Below are 19965 nucleotides of genomic sequence, written 5' to 3'. Positions count from 1 at the left end.
TAATAGGGGCTAATGGTTAGAATAGTTTCCCTTCTGAATGGACTATTTACCCACAGGATGGGATCTGAGAACAGAGATATGTGCAGAAAGACCTGCTCCCTATCTTGCAGGCCTTTTTCCATCAGGCCTAGGAGGACAGGGCCCTAACTGACGGACAGACTCCAGCTACATAAGCTGAGGCTGCTGAACAGACTCTTGGATTGGGGTGTTATTTGGGGGCAGGGGCTGTTGCTCCCTTTGCCTTTTTTTTTTTTTAAAATAATCTTTATTTTAGATCTTGGTGTGATTTATGTGGAAATTGTTCATTTTGGTTGTGTGTTTTTCAATGTTTTATTTATTGTTGCTAACTACTTTTGTTGTGTTGAAGTTATGTATTTTTTCATGTTGTAATATTATTAATAATAACCCTAAGAATTTTATTATTTATACCTCACCCATCTGTTTGGGTTGCCCTAGCCACTCTGGGTGGCTTCTAACACATATAAAAACCACCTTGAACATGGTTTGAACTGTGGAAAGGTGGCATACAAATAAAATTATGTCTGTATGTATGCATTAAAGAAGAGGGGGAGAAAAAGTATTTGAAAGAGAGGGGGAGCTGAAATGTTTTAGCTAAATGCACCTAGTTGGCCACTGTGATAACAAGATAAGGCAGAGGTTTTCAACCTTTTGGAATGCACAGCTTCCTTGACCAACTACATTCTTTCTACGGTACCACTGTGTGGCTCAGGAGCCCAGTTATGTCACCCCTTGCCTGCAGAGCTGGCAGCCTCTCACCCTTTTTCAATCACCCTCCCTTGTGGAGTGTACCCTCAGCCTCCTTTCCCCTCTCCTTGGGAGTCCTCCGGGCAGCTGCTGCCAGTGCCCTGGCCTCAGAGCTTGCCCCCACCCCACCCCAAAAAGAGATGGCTCCTCACACTGTCTATTCATTCCCAACAGCAAGGGCTGGCAGACTGCCTGGCTGGGCTCCCTTGCCTGCCTGCCTGCCTGCCTGCTTGCTTGCTTGCTTGCTTGCTTGCTTGCTTGCTTACTCCAAGGCCACCTCAGCTCCTGGCAACCAGCACCCCCTGGCCAGCCCCAGAGGCACCATTTGCCTTCAGAGCTTGTAGCTGGAGCTGCTGCAACAAACAACTGTGCAAGCCTTTGGGAGGCAGAGATGCAAGATGGCATCAGAGGAGGGAAGGAAAGAGGGACAGAGTCCAGTGTTACCTGCGGCACCCCTGACCATCATTCAAGTCACCCCAGCGTTGAAAACCACTGGGACCAGGAGTTGACTTGACAAGAAGTAGCTGAGGTGGGTGGGTGTTTCTGTGTGTACTTTGGAAAATATAAGGCAAGATTGTGTATAATGAGATCAGGGGTTCATTCAGGTAGTTTGTGGTGGCAACTCCTCAGAGAAATATCAGCTCTGCCAGAGACAGGGAACTCTGATCATGCAGGGTTCTGCATTTCAGGGTTAGGCTGCATGCAAATACAGGCTCTGCAGATATTCTTCCAAATGTACGGCCTGTTAGAGACGCATAACCAATAGACAATAGACATTGTCCCACTTTCCTCTCTACACAGTTGGAGCAAATGTCACAGTGATAGCATTTCGCGTACATAAGGCTCACTGGGTGCCCTTGGGCCAAACACTGTTTCCCAGCCAAACTTACCTCATAGCTTTGTTGTGAGGATTATATGGGGAGGAGAGAATCACATATGAGACCTTGAGCATCACCCTCAGAAACCACCATTGATGCCACCCAGCTTCTGGAGGAAAAGATGCGTTGCTCTTTGGGGCCTGTGGAAATCCACTGCACCTTCAGGAAAGACTGGATTATGTCCAGCGCTGATATGGTTTAAATTAATACCCTGAGAATCTAGCCTACCTTTTTCTCTTTGATTTCCATTAGTGGCTTCTTTGTGTATTCAGCAACAATTCAGCTTTTATCACTTATGCTTTCAACAACCCAGTATTGCTTCCTTGGTGGTTTAAAAATCCATCTAAGTCTTTGTTTCTTCCTCCTTTTCTCAAGCTTCTTGTCTGATCATTTTTTACCATGTGGGTTTTTGTGTGTGTCTTTTACCCTTGGCTTCAAACTTCCTTCTGCTCACGAGTGCCAGACAAGTTATTTCCCACCCCTATTCCTATCTATTTTTCAAAACACTTATTTCCTCTACTATTTCCAAAATACTCCATCAGAGACAAAAAGATCTTTGTACTGATTTGAAGATTCATCTGATCAACCAGATGCACTCTTTTTAACAGAATATAAAATACATGGACCAAACCCTGAATAAACACAGTAGTCCACTGAGAAAATAAGAAGAGCCCTGCTGGATCAAGGCCCACCTAGTCCAACATCCTGTTCTTACAGTGGCCAACCAGGTGCCCATAGGAAGCCCACAAGCATAACCTAGTGCAACAGGACTCACCCCACCTGTGGTTCTCAATAACTGTTATTTAGAGGCATATTGTCTCCAAATGTGGAGACAGAACATAGCCATCATGGTTGGTAGCCACTGAATCATCATCCATGAATTTGTCTAGGGTACCATAATTACATCTTGCATGGTGTAAAGCAGCACTCTCTTTTGTCCATAAATAAATTCATGACAATTACCTATAAGCATCTGCATACTATCCTTTGCTTTTTCCTGTAGGACTAATTGCAGTCATTAACAGTCATTAACAGTAGTCAACAGAAACATTTTTTTTAAAAAAATCCTTCCAGTAGCACCTTAGAGACCAACTAAGTTTGTTATTGGTATGAGCTTTTGTGTGCATGCACACTTCTTCAGAATCTGCATGCACATGAAAGCTCATAGCAATAACAAACTTAGTTGGTCTCTAAGGTGATACTGGAAGGATTTTTTTTATTTTGTTTTGACTACGGCAGACCAACATGGCTACCTGCCTATAAGTAGTCAACAGGTTTACCATACCCATTGAGCCAATCACCCATCTCCTCCTACCCTTCTGAGAAATACCCCACCCCACCCTCCCACTACATATAAGGGTGTGGTGACTTCTGTTTAAGTGTATCTGAAGTGTGCATGCACACGAAAGCTTATACCAGAACAAACTCAGTTGGTCTATAAGGTGCTACTGGACAATTTTTTATTTCAACAATTATCTATAAGGTCCACTTTAACATGCAAAGGGCCTCTATAGTAATATGTACTTGTCTTCATTTTCAGTCAGCCCATAATGGGATGCAGGTCTATGCATGTCATTACTGAACTAGGAAAAATATTGAGTGACCAGAAAAAAAATCACCTGAAGAGAGAAGGTATAATAATGAATCAGTCTGGTATAGTGAATAAAGTTTGGGCTGTTGACAGGCAGCTTCAGGAACTCTGCACTCCTTTCTTATGTTTCTTTAAATCAGACAGCCCTTGAAATAGAGGGCTTTAAAGCAGGACACATGGCCACTCCTGGAACACTTCAAATGCATTTCTTCCTGTTAGTAACCTCTTTGTTCAGCAAGCATGTCCAAATTAGGAAGCATATTTCACAATGCTGATGCTTTTAGTGATCTGATAGCATTTATAAGTAATTAATTGTGAGGAAAACTTTCCTCTCAAATAAAATGGTTAGGACATTTTCCTATGCATTCACAGCCTAAATCGGCTTAAGAGTTGCTTTCATGTCATTTTTATTACATTTTACAATAATTTTATGTAGGAGTCAGGATTTTCCACACAACATATGGGCCTTTTCCTTTGGTTACCAGAATATTAACCTAATATGATCCATTTTGGTTTATTATTTTCACCAATATATCCATTTTTGGGGCACACTTTATCCTAGTATATGCATTTTCGTAAAAATTGCTTGGCTGGCAAACTGCGTAGCAAAATTCAGTTAAGCATTAATTTTGAAGGATGGTTGTGCTTCAGTTCCCATCTTGTTTTGGAAGGTACAAATTTGGTAGGTCTGGCTCCAGATGAGACTTGAAGTGAATTTCTCCCCTACCCCTAACTGTGAATTATTATTATTATTATTATTATTATTATTATTATTATTATTTATTAAATTTGTATACTGCCCTTCTTCCTTAGATCTCAGGTCAGTTCACAACATAAAAATGTGATATAACAAAAATAATAATAATACATAACTCAAATAAAAAGAAAACTAAGAATTTCCCCTCCCACAACACGTTTAAAAGGGTGTTGGCTGTTAATCATCCAAAGGTCCAGTTGAAGAGAAACATTAGCGCCTAAAGATGTATATTGAAGGCACCAGGTGAACCTCCCTGGGGAGAGCATTCCACAAACTGGGAGCCACTCCAGAAAACACCCATTCTCGTGTTGCCATATTCTGGACCTCCCATGAAGGAGGCACATGAAGAAGGGCCTCAGGTGATGATTTTGGGGCCCAGGTAGATTTGTATGAAAAGAGGAAGGGGATTGTACTTGCCTGCCTCATACCCAACTTTCATATGTAATCTAAACCTGTAAATAGGCCCCACTCTTCCTTTATAAAAGATGGCACGGGTCTTGTTGCTGCATGAATTATGATGTCAAGTTCCACACAAAACACAATTTGTTTGTCTAAAACAAATGCAACTTTTTATTTCTATGATTATCACATGGAATGGAAACAGTTTGGGGGGGGGGAGGACCTAGATGGCAGCTGATCTCTCTGCTGAGCCAGTGGAATAAGTCTCACCATCTAATCTTTCCATCTCTACAGCCAAGCAGAATGGCACGTGCAAGTCTATGGACGTGATTCAGAGATTTGTTGTTGTTTAGTTGTTTAGTCGTGTCCTAGTCTTCGTGACCCCATGAACCAGGGCATGCCAGGCACTTCTGTCTTCCACTGCCTCCCGCAGTTTGGTCAAACTCATGTTCATAGCTTCGAGAACACTGTCCAACCAACTCGTCCTCTGTCGTCCCCTCCTCCTTGTGCCCTCAATCTTTCCCAGCATCAGGGGCTTTTCCAGGGAGTCTTCTCTTCTCATGAGGTGGCCAAAGTATTGGAGCCTCAGCTTCACAATCTGTCCTTCCAGTGAGCACTCGGGGCTGATTTCCTTAAGAATGGATACGTTTGATCTTCTTGCAGTCCATGGGACTCTCAAGAGTCTCCTCCAGCACCATAATTCAAAAGCATCAATTCTTTGGCGATCAGCCTTCTTTATGGTCCAGCTCTCACTTCCATACATCACTACTGGGAAAATCATGGCTTTAAACCATGGATTCAGAGATATGGGTACCCAAAGTAATGTGCACACAGATGATTGGATCAGATCATGAACCTACTATTGCCCTTTTTAATCTTATCCAGGATACAGCTCCTTGTGCAAGTCCCCCGGAAAACAATGAGTCTTAAGCTGCTGGACTGTGGAAAGCAACATAAACCTCAGAGGCATTGCCTGCAATCTTCAGGTGTCATTACTGTTTTCTTTCCATCCTTTCAGGATGAGATCCACATATAGCTGGATCCCACAATGGGATGATTTAAGAAATGTCAACTACACAGTCTGATTAGAGCAGGGCCCCTAACCTGCAGTCCATGGGCCACCTAACTGCAAAGAGATTTTTTTGTGACCTTCATATCACCATTTTAAATCATGAGTTCCTAGTCTCCAGAATCAACCTTACCACATAATCCTTACCACCTTGATTCAGAACTAAGCACTCTTGATTTCAATGCGATTTACCTAGAACTGTAGCCGTGTTGGTCCACAACAAATCTAGTGTCTGTTAGGAAATTTCCGTTCCACCTTAAAAGGGAGCAGGCTTTGTGAGTCACAGAGTCTGCGTATTTCCTGTTCACAGAAAGTTTATGTTTTGTCTATTGCTTTCGTTCTGTCTCTGTGCCTGAGACATCGAAGCAGGCAGTCATGTTTTTTTCTTTGTGCTGACCAACACTGAATAAAGTTGTAAATATGCTCTCCTGAGTGCACCTTTTGTTGTGCGAACTCTGCTGATAGAGCGTGCACGAGCCCTGGAATGTGGCAAGCTATTTCTGAAGCTCGTGTCGCTAATTGACTGATACTGTATCTACGGGAGATCGATGGATTGTCCGGAGGCGACGTGGAATCATGATGGCCTTTGACTCCCTGGCAGTATCCCAACAGTGTTCGCCTACTTCATCCCTTGGTTCAGAGCTGGCGAACCTGTCAGGGTACTCTAACTTTCATCAACCCCAACCAACATGGCCAATGGCTGGTTTGCTAGGAGCTGTCGTCCAGCAATATCTAGAGAGTCACAGGTTTCCCACACCTATCCAGTTCCTCCATAAGACACCCATACACTTTTAATGGCTTTTTTTAAATACCGCCCCCCTACTATTTGGCCAACTGTTCTAAAATTAATATAAAACAATGTTTCACTCTTTCTTCGTTACAAATTTGCTCCCACGCTGCTCACTTTCCTCAACCTGATGTGTGATTTGAGATAACTGGCTCCTTATAACCATGGGGTAAAATCATATTATAATGAGAAAATAAAGTCACCTACTGCTACCCTCAGGTTCATATTTACTCCCAGTGCCCTCATGTGGCAACAATGATGGATTTATTGACAGCAGGCATTCAGAACCTCCCACCCCACCCCACCCCAAAAATCTCTTAAGGAGAGATAATTGGCACAGATGCTAAAAAGTGTCACAGAGAAAGCTTGGGCTAAACTTTCTCCAGTTGCAAGGGCTTGAATGCATTGAAACAAGGAACAATTTAGGGGAAAGCTGTCTACATATAAAGACAAAGGGCAGGGCTCTCTCTTTCAATGTGGCATAGTCAAAGTCTCATAAGGCTTAGCCTTAGTCTTAATCCCCTTCAACTGAAAACTTCCTTGGCTAAAGGCTCATCTGCCAGCGCTCTGTCAGTCCAGCTATTTCTCATGTCAAGCAGTGATGAGCAATTTACTGACACATTAATCCTGTATCACTCCTGCACAAGACTGACCTTTGGCCAAGTTTCAAGAGAATTAGATGTGATATATCCACTACTCAGGACTACCTGAGAGAGAGAAAGAGAGAAAGAGAGAGAAAGAAGCCAAATAAACTATAAAGCATTCAAAAGGATTGTGGCCTTTGTCAAGATCAAAAGAAATGTAAGTATCACCACTTTTCATTCAGAAGAAGCAGCTTATTTTTAATACAAAAGCAGCACAAAGCTTATTAACAAAGAAAAAAATAAAGCCCTTTCAATAACATTGAGACAAATATGTTCCTAAAGATTCACAGCTTCCTCTGACTCTGGCATATTATCTGACATTTGTAACCAATGCCCCTAGTAGTTTGCTGGCAGAGTTTATAAGATCACACAAGGGCAAAATTTATAAGATTTTGTTCTATCACTGAGTCACATCATCTGTTCCGTTCCTGATGCAACAGTGGCCATCTCTATTGCTATGCAAAGTGTTCAACTTTTGCCCTAAGTGCACCATAAAATCTTCTGATGAGGATATTCATACAGCATTCACCAAAAACAGGAGGGGAGAGGCTTGACACACAACTGGGACACACAACCTTGCCATTGGGAAAGGGCCTTAGCTCAGTGGTAAAGTCTCTGCTCTGGGTGCAAAAATCCTAAACACCTCCAGGTAGAATTGAAAATGGCTTGTTTTCTGAAACCCGGGAGAACCACTTCTAGTCATTGTAGATAATACTGAACTAAGTGGACCAATGGTCTGGTTCAGTATAAGGAAGCTTCCTATGTGCGGACTTAAAAAAAATCCTTGCATGAAAGTTTATTTGTTTTGTTGTTGTTGTTTTTAAAAACACTCATATTTTATGAGGTGTCCCAGGGCTGCCTTTTAACTTTTTTTCCCCATTAACAAGTTCTAGGTGCTGTTACTGAACACATTGTGGATGGGAATAGACTGTGGAAGAATGGGATGGAATGGTGCACAATTCAACCCCTTGATTTACTTGTGGCAGCAGCCATCCATCTTCAAAGTTCAGAAGAGAGGCAGTACTCCATCATGTCCAGTCCTCCCAGGGACAACTGCAGCCTGATTTTGAAAGTGTGTGCCAGCTGACATCCTTTCTAGCTGTTCCACACAGCTAGGTGAACTTATGCAGTCTGAAATCATAACCAGCAGGCCAAATTGTGGATCCAACATTACAAGCTCGGGCAAAAGTTATCTGTGATTTTGAGATTTTGAATTTTTGTGCATGCATCTTGGGAAAGTGGTATCTGCAATATGGCATTCCCCACCTTCCCAAAGAAACATAGTGTTCCTCAGAACCTATGGACCTCAGAGTACTTAAATGTTTTGTATTCAATGTGTTGAACAAGGGAGTTGTTCCTTTTACTAAAATTACTAAAATCCTCCGAACAGTTGATCTGTCGTATACAGAAATGAAAATAGCTTACAAGCCTTTGCGGTGGTAAAATTAGCCTTCATTTGGATGAAGAAATATGCTTTCAATTTAGCATCGCTCTTACACTTTTGTTAACACAGAAACAATATATGCCAGCTAAGGTGAGTTTTGCACCTCTACAGTCTAAAAATTATGCAAGGGAATGTGCCAGATTTATACTATTTCCAGTTCTCATTAGAATGGTTCATCTTTTCAATAAGATTAATGCTGTGCAAGACATGAAAATTAGATACCAAAAATGTTATAACGTCTCATATATTTATCAAGTATACTACCTTGACCTTTTCAGTATTCTGAAATGGGACTGGTTTTCAACATCCCTTTCACATCCAGTGAGGGGGAAGCATGAATGGCTGTACAAAATCAACATACATAAAGATGGTGAAAATATTCACATAACATACCCACACACTGTGTGTTTACACACACACACACACACACACACACACACAAACCTCATTTTGGCTCGGTGCTGTTTGAAAGTGTCTGCTGCATGGAAATAGAAAATAAAACATGGACCCTTAACTTAACTGGAGCAACTTTCATGTCCTCTTTGCTAGGAAAACATTTGTGGCTGATACCAATTTCAAAATGTCAAAAGCTGAAAAATGTTCCACTTAATAAAGCACAGTGCAGTCAACTAATTTATTTCTTCGATAAATCAGTTTGGAAGGTTGCCCTCTGTCAGAAAATCTGTCAGTTTCCTATAATCCCCTCAGCTTGCGGTCCTTGCCTAACCCTGAATATAACCCTTCAATGACTATCCGAAACCTACATCGGACATGAAATATTTCCCACACAAAGCCATGTGTAAGTTCTCATGTACGACACTGTGAAATCTCTGTTTCATTGCAAGTGCGCCTGCAAAAGGCCCTGGCTTTTCAGTACATGTAGACGATGTCTACACAAGAGTAACTCTCTACGATTCTCATGTAGAGGTTGTTGGGAGTTGGTGTCATCAGGCATCTACCAGGCCCCATATATCAGCATGGTACCCACAGCTGATCAGCAGAGTCAGTAGTGATCATTGCTCATTGGGACTGGTAGGGCAGACGGCAGAGAGACCAATAGTAGGTAGGGCAAGAGCTAATGAATGGCAGAGCTAACTAATTCAAGTTGTGTCCCTATCCTCTAACTGCCTGTTGAGTTCTACCTAGGCAACATTGAGGCCCATGAGGAGGAAGCTGACAGGCTGGTTGGGGCTGACTGAGAGCAGATTGGGGTTCATAAGGCAGTGATCCATTTGTCCAAATGAAATATCCACCACCGCTGGCACTGCTGCCCTTCCCACTATTGACACTTGCAAGTAAATATGTGAGCAAGGAGGAGGACCAGCAGTCAATCTTCCTCCTGACCTAGTTGACCTCTTCTTCTCAAGAATTGGGCCAGGGAGGAAGAAAAATGGTGGGAAAGATGTGGGGACCACATAGGGCATCTTTTCCAAGGATCCCTCTCCCTGCCTCAAAAAAAGAAAATTAAAATCTGGAGCCAACAGTGTTTTCACACAATGTTCTATATATTAGTCTTATTCTTTAACTACACAGAAATACTTTCTGTGTTGTAAATCTTCAGTGTTTAAGGTGGAGCCGCAAGCTTTGAATTCAGTCTTTAAAACTGTGTGTATCGTGGCCAAACTATATGCAACACTCAGTTGTGTGAATCTTCATGCACTTGCATGAGTATTTTCTCCGAGGGATGATATTTTTCTAACCCAAAGAACTAAGCGAGTGGGTGGGTGGATGGAAAACTTGGGTTGTTCATAACACAGCAAAATGGGGATCTGCAACTGCCCGTTTGCCCATTAATATTCCCCATTAGTATTATCTTTCCCTCTTTAAATACAGGGTTCTCCCCCCCCATCCCATCCATTTTTTTAAAACCCACCACATTTGAAGGAGGAAGGGTCCCCAGTATTAATGAAGAGACAGGCAAATGCATACTCACATTTTGTTCCAGTATGGACAAACCCCTTATCTCATTCACTGTGGGGTATTTTTTCTAATCAGAATACCTCAGCTGCTGCTGTGGTATTACTTGAATTCCACAATATTACACTGTTTATGCAACCATCTGAATGAACTGATAAAGACATACTTAGCAATACTCCTGCTAGGTCTTCACTGTTGATTCATATTGCCTAGACACTGCATGCAGTCTCTTTAGCTACCAGAAAACTGAGTAGAATCACAGACCTGTAGAGTTGGAAGGGACTATTAGGGTCATCTAGGCCAACCTAGAGAAGCAAATATTTTCTTGAATTTTCAGAATGTAAGCAATGCATTTAATAAAATCAGGGAATTGGGAATTGAAAGTTGGTGTATGTTCCAGCAACCAGCAATCTTTTCCATTGCATATATATATATGAATGAAATGGCCATAGCAAATTTATAGCTCAGGACACACTTATCAACTTGATTCTTCCATCACCATGCCTTGTTATGGAAAATGCTTAATATTCCATACATTATGAGCTCCAAACTGATTATTTCCTGTACAAGGAGGGGTCACATATGGGACAGTGAAAGTTCAATGTATGTTTCATATAAAATTCATTTGTTGGTCAGTGGGGGAGACAAATGTAACAAATTCTCCACCATTTTTATATACTCAGCACTTTTCTCCCTCCCTTTATAACCAGAACTGCAGGAGGTTGTATAGATTGTAACATATGCTTTCCATTTATTTAGGTATGTGTATGGTGATGCTATACATAACTTATTTTTAGTTAATTTTTCAAGTCATCCTGCTGACTCTTGAAAAGGAGGATCTACTACATTTGACAATTTCCATGTCTTGTCCTTCCTAATCCCACATTTGGTTTTAGTCTTCTCAGCCAGCCAGAGGTCATATATCCAAAGCCATTGATTTTGTGGCTGAGCTGGCTGTTTTCTTTCTTGGGGTGGGGGGGGGGAGTAGTTGGAGAACTAAGTAGACAACCACACTGTGTTTCATTTTGCTTCATATGATTTTTGGCATCTTGCAAAGCTCTCGCCCCCTCCTTCCCAACCCACAATCTTTCAGACTAGAGATTGATTACTGCAGAAAAGCAACAGTAAGAATCTCCGAGCAGAAGTAAAGCTGTCAAAACAATCTAATCAATTTTAATATATCAAAAACACCTCTCCAAAAGTGGCTGTGATGAAATCTTATGGACAAATATTAAATGTTCCTAACATAGAATCTGCTTAGCAAAACACAGCACTTGCTTTTTTGGCTCGTCTAGCGCTTGGCACAAATCATATATAATGATTTCTTTTTCCTTTATTCATTGAAAATACCTGTACACCGCCTTTCAGCCCTTAAAAGGACCCCCAAATGCAGTTTATAACCAATAAGGACAACAACAAAGGCATGTGGAAATAATGAATGAATAATGTTTTAAAAGGAATCCTGAATTAAATTTTGAAATCTCTTCTGAAGACTGTGGACTTTGGAAACATCCTTCCTTTTCATTGGATGGGATGACTGATATGGTATGTATGTGAATTGAGAGAGGCTCTGAAAGCTTGAAACTAGGGAAGATGGAGGTTGTGGGTGGGAGGCACCCATGTACAGGAGATAGGCAAATTGCCTGATCTGGAAGTGGTTCCACTCCCTCTGAAAAAACAAGTGTGTAGCTTAGGGAAACTCCCAAATGTCACCCATGTCCTCTGCAGCTAGGAGTGCCTTCTACCAGGTGAGCTCCTGTTGCTCTGTCCCAGCTCCTGCCAATCTAGAAGTTCAAAAGAACGCTGGTGCAAGTAGATAAATAGGTACTGCTGTGGCGGGAAGGTAAACAATGTTCCGTGCACTCTGGTTTCTGTTGTGGGATCCCATTGCACTAGAATTTAGTCATGCTGGCACATGACCCAGAAAGCTGTCTGTGGACAAACACCGGCTCCCTCAGCCTGAAGTGATAAAAACACCACAACCCCACAGTCGCCTTTTACTGGACTTAAGTGTCCAGGGATCCTTTACTTTTAAAAAAAACCAAAAAATAAACACCTACTCCTAGAGAGGGGTGGCCTGATGTCATGGGACTGTTAGGCTGTCACTGAAATTTTACTCAGTATTGATCCAGAGTAAAAATTGGCAGAGTAAAACTTAAACACTTTGCAGGATTCCCAAAAAATAGACCAGAGGCAATTAATGTAATATTTCATCCAGCAGAGCTTTACTGCTAGTGAAGGCAAATGAGCATAATGGTTGCATCCAATACATTCAGGGTTGGCACTGTCCATAAGAAATCCAGTTGCAGCAGACTTAACTTAAACTTACAATAACTTATAATAAGACTAAACCTTAATACTAAGCATACTGTGTACAGAACACCAGACCAGAAGGAAAAGAGATAGAAAGAGAATGTGAAACCCAGGCTCCTTCTGGCCCTACTTTTATAGTCAGCATGACCTTGACTGAAAGAGATAACCGAACCAATTTAAGCCAGCTTTTGCTTATTTCTTTCACACAGAGAAGCTTCCAGAACACTATGTGGAAATGTGGATAACCAATTTTAACTTTGGAAAAAATCAGAAAGAGAAACTGAAACTGGCATATTTACCCATTCCTGAAACAGAGTCAAGGGTGTGTTTGAGGAAAGTCCTCATGAAATTGTAGATATCATCCACTCCCATCATAAGAATCATGTGTCACTTACCTACATTAGGCACAAGAGATGGGAAAAAACCTCACAAATTGGGTCAGGAGAATATTGGAATAATGAGGTAGGACTCATGGGAATGCAGTGAGTTGACTATTGTGTCATGAGGGTTCAGAGCAGGCTTCCTCAGCCTCGGCCCTCCAGATGTTTTGAGACTACAATTTCCATCATCCCCGACCACTGGCCCTGCTAGCTAGGGATCATGGGAGTTGTAGGCCAAAAACATCTGGAGGGCCGAGGTTGAGGAAGCCTGATTCAGAGTGACTGAGATGTTACAGATCTCTAAGTGTAGATTCAGCCTTTGTCTTATAGAATGCTATCATGATGTAAATGCTATTTTGTGTGACTGAACTCATATGTGCATTTGTACTCAGTTTGCCTCCTTGTTGAAACAAGTGCTTGAGATTTAAATAGTCTAGACATTGGCATTGCAAAGACCATTTTAAAAATATATTTTATTTTATGCATTATCCGTCCTCCAAAGGAACAACAGGCCTTGCTCTTTAATCTTTCAAGGGACAATATCCCGAAACAAGTTTAAGCATGGATCTGTCTTACAAGTCAGAAAAGCTTGAAAAATTCATAAGCCAGGAAAATGGGTCAGTGTCAACGATGTATTAATTTTTCAGCACAAGAATGTAATTCTCGTGTGCACCCCTTTCAGGCTCTCTTTGATGTAAATAGTGGGATAATTGGAGTGAATTTTTGACTTTGGAATAGAATCTGCACTATCACAATTTCTAATGTTCCAGGTTTGGAGTACAAAGGAAATTAATGAGACCTTTAAAGCTACACCGCTTTGTGTTTCTCCTTGGAGTCTTGTGGTTATGATGATCAAGAAGGGTTTTTTGTTTTGTTTTCTTTTTGCTAAACTGGGCTAAACAAGAAAGGGAGAGCAAGCTCCAGCGTCTCAGCATTTCAAAGAAATACCACAGGGAGCCTGCATCAAACCACAAAATCCCTACCCTTCATTACCATTGTTTTCAAGCAAGCACTGGATGGGGGGAGGGATTAGGGAGGAAAGGATTAGATGGTTTAATATCTCATTCATTGCTTTGTGTTCTCAGAACTCTGTGAACGCCAGGGCTTTGCAAATTATGGAAAGGATGGATGACAGCTCATATCACTCATTATGGAATCACTCACTGGTAGCGCAACCTTGGAAAAGTCACCTGCACTGTGTGGTACAAAGAATCTCCGGTCTCCGGCATAATAAACTCAAGTATGTCACCTCTAGCTAATTATCTTGTTCTATAAATCATTCTTGGAAATTTACGCCTCACCCCCTGACTTTCAGGGATATGAATTAAAAATAAGAAATGACACAAGGAAAGATTATTATATGGGTACCATTTAAAATAATCTTCCATTCCACTCTAATAATATTGGTCGTGATCTAGCCAAAGCAGAGCAGTTTTAAGACACCATGATTTCATGTACACACACAAAAGGAGTTAAAGGGCTATTATTTGGCAGAACCTTGTGTTATGCTCTCCAAATGACTGAGGCTACTACGCAAATCCTGCAATCCTATACCAGCTTGCATGGGATAAGCCCCACTGAACTCAGTAAGGCTTCTGAGTAGGTATGCATATGGTTGCTTTGTAAATTGAGTTTGGTTTCTTGGTCCTCAGAAGCATAAGTTGAATACAGCCGCTCAATCTGAATGTGCATTCATTTATCGACTGACAAGGCCATTACTCTGTCACCGTAAAACAAACACATGTTTTTACATCAATGGTTACTATATGAAAGAAAGGGCCATGAGAATACATTGTATAATCCAAAACTGTCCTATTTCTTAACTATGTAGGAAGGACAGGAAAGAAACTGATGGTTCACTTAGAGCCAGTGTGCTGTAATATAAAGGCAGGTGGACTTAAACGAGGGATAAATAAACCAGTTGAAATCCCAACATAGCCATGAATCCTACTGGTTGACATTGGTCCATTTATCATATTTTAGCCTAATACCCAAGGTTATTGTGAAGCGAAAATGGGGCTTCCACAATATTTATTTCTTGAGGGGGCAAGTGAACCTCTATCATGGCACCACTTTGCTCAATGTTTTTCCTAAACTGAAAATCCCATATTTCTATGTTTATGGGTGGAAGAGATACATTTAAAAAAAAATGAATTCCATTTCAAGAATTTACAGTGATCTGTGTTGCCCACTGTATTGAAGCAAAACTGATCATTACAACCTGGATCTAGGTCCATTCTGATTCATGAAAATCAGCTGAGATATGCTGGGTCATGTATTGGCTGGATTTGCCAATGCCTCATGGAGGGCAAGGGAGAGAGCGGATCAAGCAGCCTTAAATCTGCTATAACTAAACATATGCTTGGGAAAGAAAAATTGACTTGCTACTTGATATTCTGCCTGTTTACTCAGAATAATACCTCACTGTGTTCAGTGGGGATAACGTCCAATAAATGTGTTTATGTTTGCAACCTTAGACAGGCAACACTCCATTTCTCTGTCTCTCTTTCTCTGTGTGTCTTTGTCTGTCTGTCTGTCTGCTTGTCTGTCTGTCTGTCTCTCTCTCTCTCTCTCTCTCTCTCTCTGTGTGTGTGTGTGTGTGTGTGTGTGTGTCTCACACACACAGCTTGTGCAGCTTTAGATACTCCTGAAGATAGTTTTGGCTTTTGACCTGGATTTAGCGCTGAGACTATGATGGCTTTGGTTCACGTTTTCAACCTTGGAACGAGAGATGACATTTTACCCAGCTGATCCTATTGTATGCTCTTGCTGCAGCTTTTGATTCTGTTGATCTTGATTTGCTACTGATCCTATGAGATCTCGCCACGGCTTTCAATTTTATCTTGTGTGAAAGATTTGACATATTGACTCTACATTCTGTTGATAACTGTATCTCTACAGTTGCAAAGGCATGGATAGAAGCTTTCTCGGCGACTGCTCTACAGCTGTGGGACAACAGGAAGCTGCCTTATACCTAGTCAGACAATTGGTCCCCCTAGCTAGGTATTGCGTGTCAAGGCCCCACCCCCACCCTCCATTTGATGAATAAGACACGTAGACACCAGTATTTTAGGTTAATGGGCTAATAAAGGCCACAAATTTATTGGTTACAGAATGTGAGTGGCATTGGCTTAGGCATTGCACCCAAACCGACTATATCTGGCTCCTGCCCGCCATGCAGGAAGTCTCACAAGAGTTAACCACCAGTAGGGGGAGCCCTGTTGATGTACATGAACTCAGAGCTCCCCTCAGGGTCACCAGAGAGGTCGTGCCATGGCCCTAGCCTCTACCCAGGCTTCGGACAGGAACCACGACCCCCGGATTCCTTTAATGGAATACCCTTCAAGGGGAGGGACAGGTGATGGCCACAACCTCCCCTCCCATAAACAAGCTTTTCCAATGCCAAACCTTACAAAGTTGTGATGATTTGCTATGAGGTAAGCAAAGACCAAGTGGCTGGTGCCAATCTGCCAAGTGGGAAAATTCCTACCAGGCCCCTTCAACAGGCGACCAACCAAGGTCCATAGCAAGGTCAGGGTGTTGAATGCAAGACATTTTGCATGCAAGGCAGGTGATCTACCACTGAGCTATTAGTAAAGGTAAAGGGCCCCCTGACCATTAGGTCCAGTCGTGGCCGACTCTGGGGTTGTGGCGCTCATCTCGCTTTATTGGCCGAGGGAACCAGCGTACAGCTTCCGGGTCATGTGGCCAGCGTGACTAAGACACTTCTGGTGAACCAGAGCAGCACATGGAAACACTGTTTACCTTTCCAGCACAGCAGTATCTATTTATCTACTTGCACTTTTGACGTGCTTTCAAACTGCTAGGTTGGCAGGAGCAGGGACCGAGCAACGGGAGCTCACCCCGTCATGGGGATTCGAACTGCCGACCTTCTGATCAGCAAGTCCTAGGCTCTGTGGTTTAACCCACAGCACCACCCGTGTCCCATCACTGAGCTATTACCCTTCCCCAAAATATTACCCCAGGAGGCTTGGCATAGCTCAAGCTTGAAAATATTTTGCTTGTAGGCATGTTTTGTACACAGGCTAAATCGTTCCATCATCTGATATTTTAAGTGTACATTCCATTCTTTTGCTTTTCCTTTCATATATGCTGTATATGATTGTATGAGGGCAACCTAGTCCAAACCACCATCACCACCCAAAAAACCTCACCCTGATCATTTAGCTTAACTAGCTGTCAGAAGAGTGGGTTAGGAAAGTGTCTGCCTCGAGAACATTCTGCAATGCCACAGTAAATAAAGCTCTGCATTTTAATGTGATTGGACAAACCAAAGAATCCATAAGTACACTGGACCAGATGTGTAGCACCATCTACATGCACAGATTGGACCTGGCATGTAGCACAATCTACACATGTTTACTTAGAAGTAAGCCACACTATATTCATTGAGACTTACTCCCCAATAAGTGTGTTTATGATTGCATCCTTCGTGCTCCCCGTTTGAAGTGATATTGTGGAGTCAAAACCTTTTTACCTTTCTGTTCTGTTATCCTTCACTACTTATTTTAGTGCAGCCTGCTCTCAAATGTCAAACTGATTCTATTAGACTTTCCCCAGCATTTAACATAGAAGGACTGGTAATGTACCTTAGAACAAAGAATAAGTCCTTTGGCCAGTGATGTTGTTGTCAATATTTCATGTGCTCTTCTCTCTCTCTCTCTCTCTCTTTCTCTCCCTCTCTCTCTCTCTCTCTCTGTTGGAGAGACACCAGTGAATACACAAAGTTTTGCTTTCTTGTTCCTTTTTCTTTTTTTCCAATCGCCTTTATTGGGATTCATGCCTTAGAAGTGATATCATTAATTTTCAAATTTGTTTCTGATGTGCACTGAATGCCTGAGTGCTGCGTTGGGCACATGCAATCAATGAATGTTAATTTCAATAATGAGAGAGAGGTGGGTTTTACGATCCTCCTTCCCTGCCACATAGAGACCTGGTACAGCATGTCTCTTTTGTACTGAAATCTGAAAGCCAAAGCCATTGCTGAGGGTCTGAGGACATCGTGCCCATTACAATAATCTGCAAATTATCTGGGACACAATTATTGGAAATATCCTTCTGCATTACAGTAAAGCAAAATTAGATTTAAAAAGAATCGTATTAGCATTTTTTAACTAACACACACACACACACACACACACACAACTCATTTATTTGGCTTAAAATAGCAAATTGAAATAATGCAATGTGCTTGCACAGCATGGTTTCAAGCATCACATCAAAGAGTTTTCTTAGCCTTCCTGGGAGGAAGCTGCCTTATAGCAAGTAAAGCCATTGGTCCATCTAGCTCACTATTAAATGCACTCACTGGAAGCATCTCTTCAGGGTTGGCCAAAAGGGTTTGAGGGCTAACATTGTACCGAATATGGTGCAATTAGTGATGATTTTGTTTGGTCTGCATTTTAAAGTTAACAGACCTTATTCACCATTCTCGGGCATATAAGCAGATCAAAAGACAGTGAACCGTTTGAGTGTGCATGTCTCTGAAGTTTGCAATGCAGGGGTGGTTTTTTTAGTGTATAAAATTGCATAATTCATGAGAGAAACAAGCACATTTTTTAAAGAGAAATGTGCATGCAAAAATGCATACAATATACATGTGAATCTTTTGTGCATTAAAAAAATATATTCCAAAATCCAGCCAGAAGAGACATAACTAAACTCATGTGAAACTGACAAAGAATGAAAATAGGCTGATCCATCTATTCCAAGGTACAATTTATGGTACAAGTCTTTCTTATTAGGCTTGCTACCTACAATAGACATAAATCATAGTTATGGGGATTGGAGCAGGGTAGAGACTGGCAAATGAAACATGACGATGGGGTTGTGTGAGGACAGAAGGCAGGACCAACGCTTTGCAGACTAGGGTCAGCCTTCCAGAAAGCACTTTGCTGAATATGTGCGCTTACTTTCTTTTCCCCAATAAAACTGTATTGCCAAATCCCAAGAAAGACATTAGTGCCTGATTGGTCAGCAACAGTCTACTCCTTACAGATACACAGTTTACTTGACTAAACATCAGGCATAAAACAATTCACTATTCAGAGCCTAGGAAGACAAGGCAATTACATAATGAGAAAAATGAGGGAAACATAAAATTTTTGGAGATTAGATTAAATTAACTGAACAAGATTTAAGAATATAAATAAGATGATAAATTGCTGGAAAAAATTTATAATGATGTAAGTGGGAGTGGGAGACGTGAGGGAGTCCAAAGAAGTTCTGAAAAATGTGTTATGATCCATGCTATATTGTTTATTATTTTTGCATTTTGTATCTAAAAAATCTTAATAAATATTTATAAAAAAAAAAAATACATAATGAGAAAAATGGCATGCAACTGGCCATTTTTAATGCATGCAGTCATATATTGGATGCAAGACCCCATGCAGAAAAGGCTGCTGCGAACCAGGAGGCTATACTCAGGTAGTTGCAGCCATTTCTGCGGTTTTGACAGTTGAAAAAATGACAGTCATGATCCAGAAATCATGGACTTGTAGAGCTGGAAGGGACCTGTGTGCCTGTAAATATTTCCACGCAACCTTCCCCCTCACTCTTAGATGGTTACATGCAAGTGCACCTACAAAACTACATGGAACTACATGGAACTACATGGACCATTAAGAACTGTAAGATCTACATTTTCAACATTCTTATTGATTTGGGAAGAAGAAAGGTAGAAATACTCTGCAATACCAGTCAAATTATCGATCTCACACCAGTTCTGTGTCTTTCTGAAGTACGTTCACATAATGAAATAATTCAGTCCAGGTTCACATTTCTGCAACTGCTTCCCATAATACTTTATACTTTCAAGTGCACTAGGTTATGAGGGGTGCTCTGCATTAGCTATTTCTCCTCCATTTGAGTTTGTGAAGTCCCATCAGCTCTTACCGTTGAGCAATTTCAGTCTCTCAAGACTTGGACCCACAAGTGTATTCAATACACAATCATACACTAACTGAACCTTTGATAATTTCACAGTGATTCAGATCTT

The 19965-nt window shown here is 41.4% G+C and overlaps 1 long non-coding RNA gene across 2 annotated transcripts in view; it reads right to left on the bottom strand.

Moving 5' to 3' along the window:
- The window catches only part of LOC307226903, a 32077-nt gene extending 19039 nt beyond the window's left edge, over positions 1-13038 (bottom strand). For both annotated transcript variants that reach the window (XR_013843677.1, XR_013843678.1), the window contains exons 1-2: positions 12960-13038; positions 6900-6953 (exon numbers count right to left, since the gene is read on the bottom strand). This is a non-coding gene — a long non-coding RNA (uncharacterized lncRNA). The remainder of the gene's footprint in view (positions 1-6899; positions 6954-12959) is intronic.
- Between the last annotated feature and the right edge of the window lie 6927 nt (positions 13039-19965).

The sequence above is a fragment of the Podarcis cretensis genome, assembly GCF_951804945.1.
Source record: "Podarcis cretensis genome assembly, chromosome: 11".
In the NCBI taxonomy this organism is placed as follows: Eukaryota; Metazoa; Chordata; class Lepidosauria; order Squamata; family Lacertidae; genus Podarcis; species Podarcis cretensis.
This window is presented reverse-complemented; position numbering and strand designations above follow the sequence as displayed.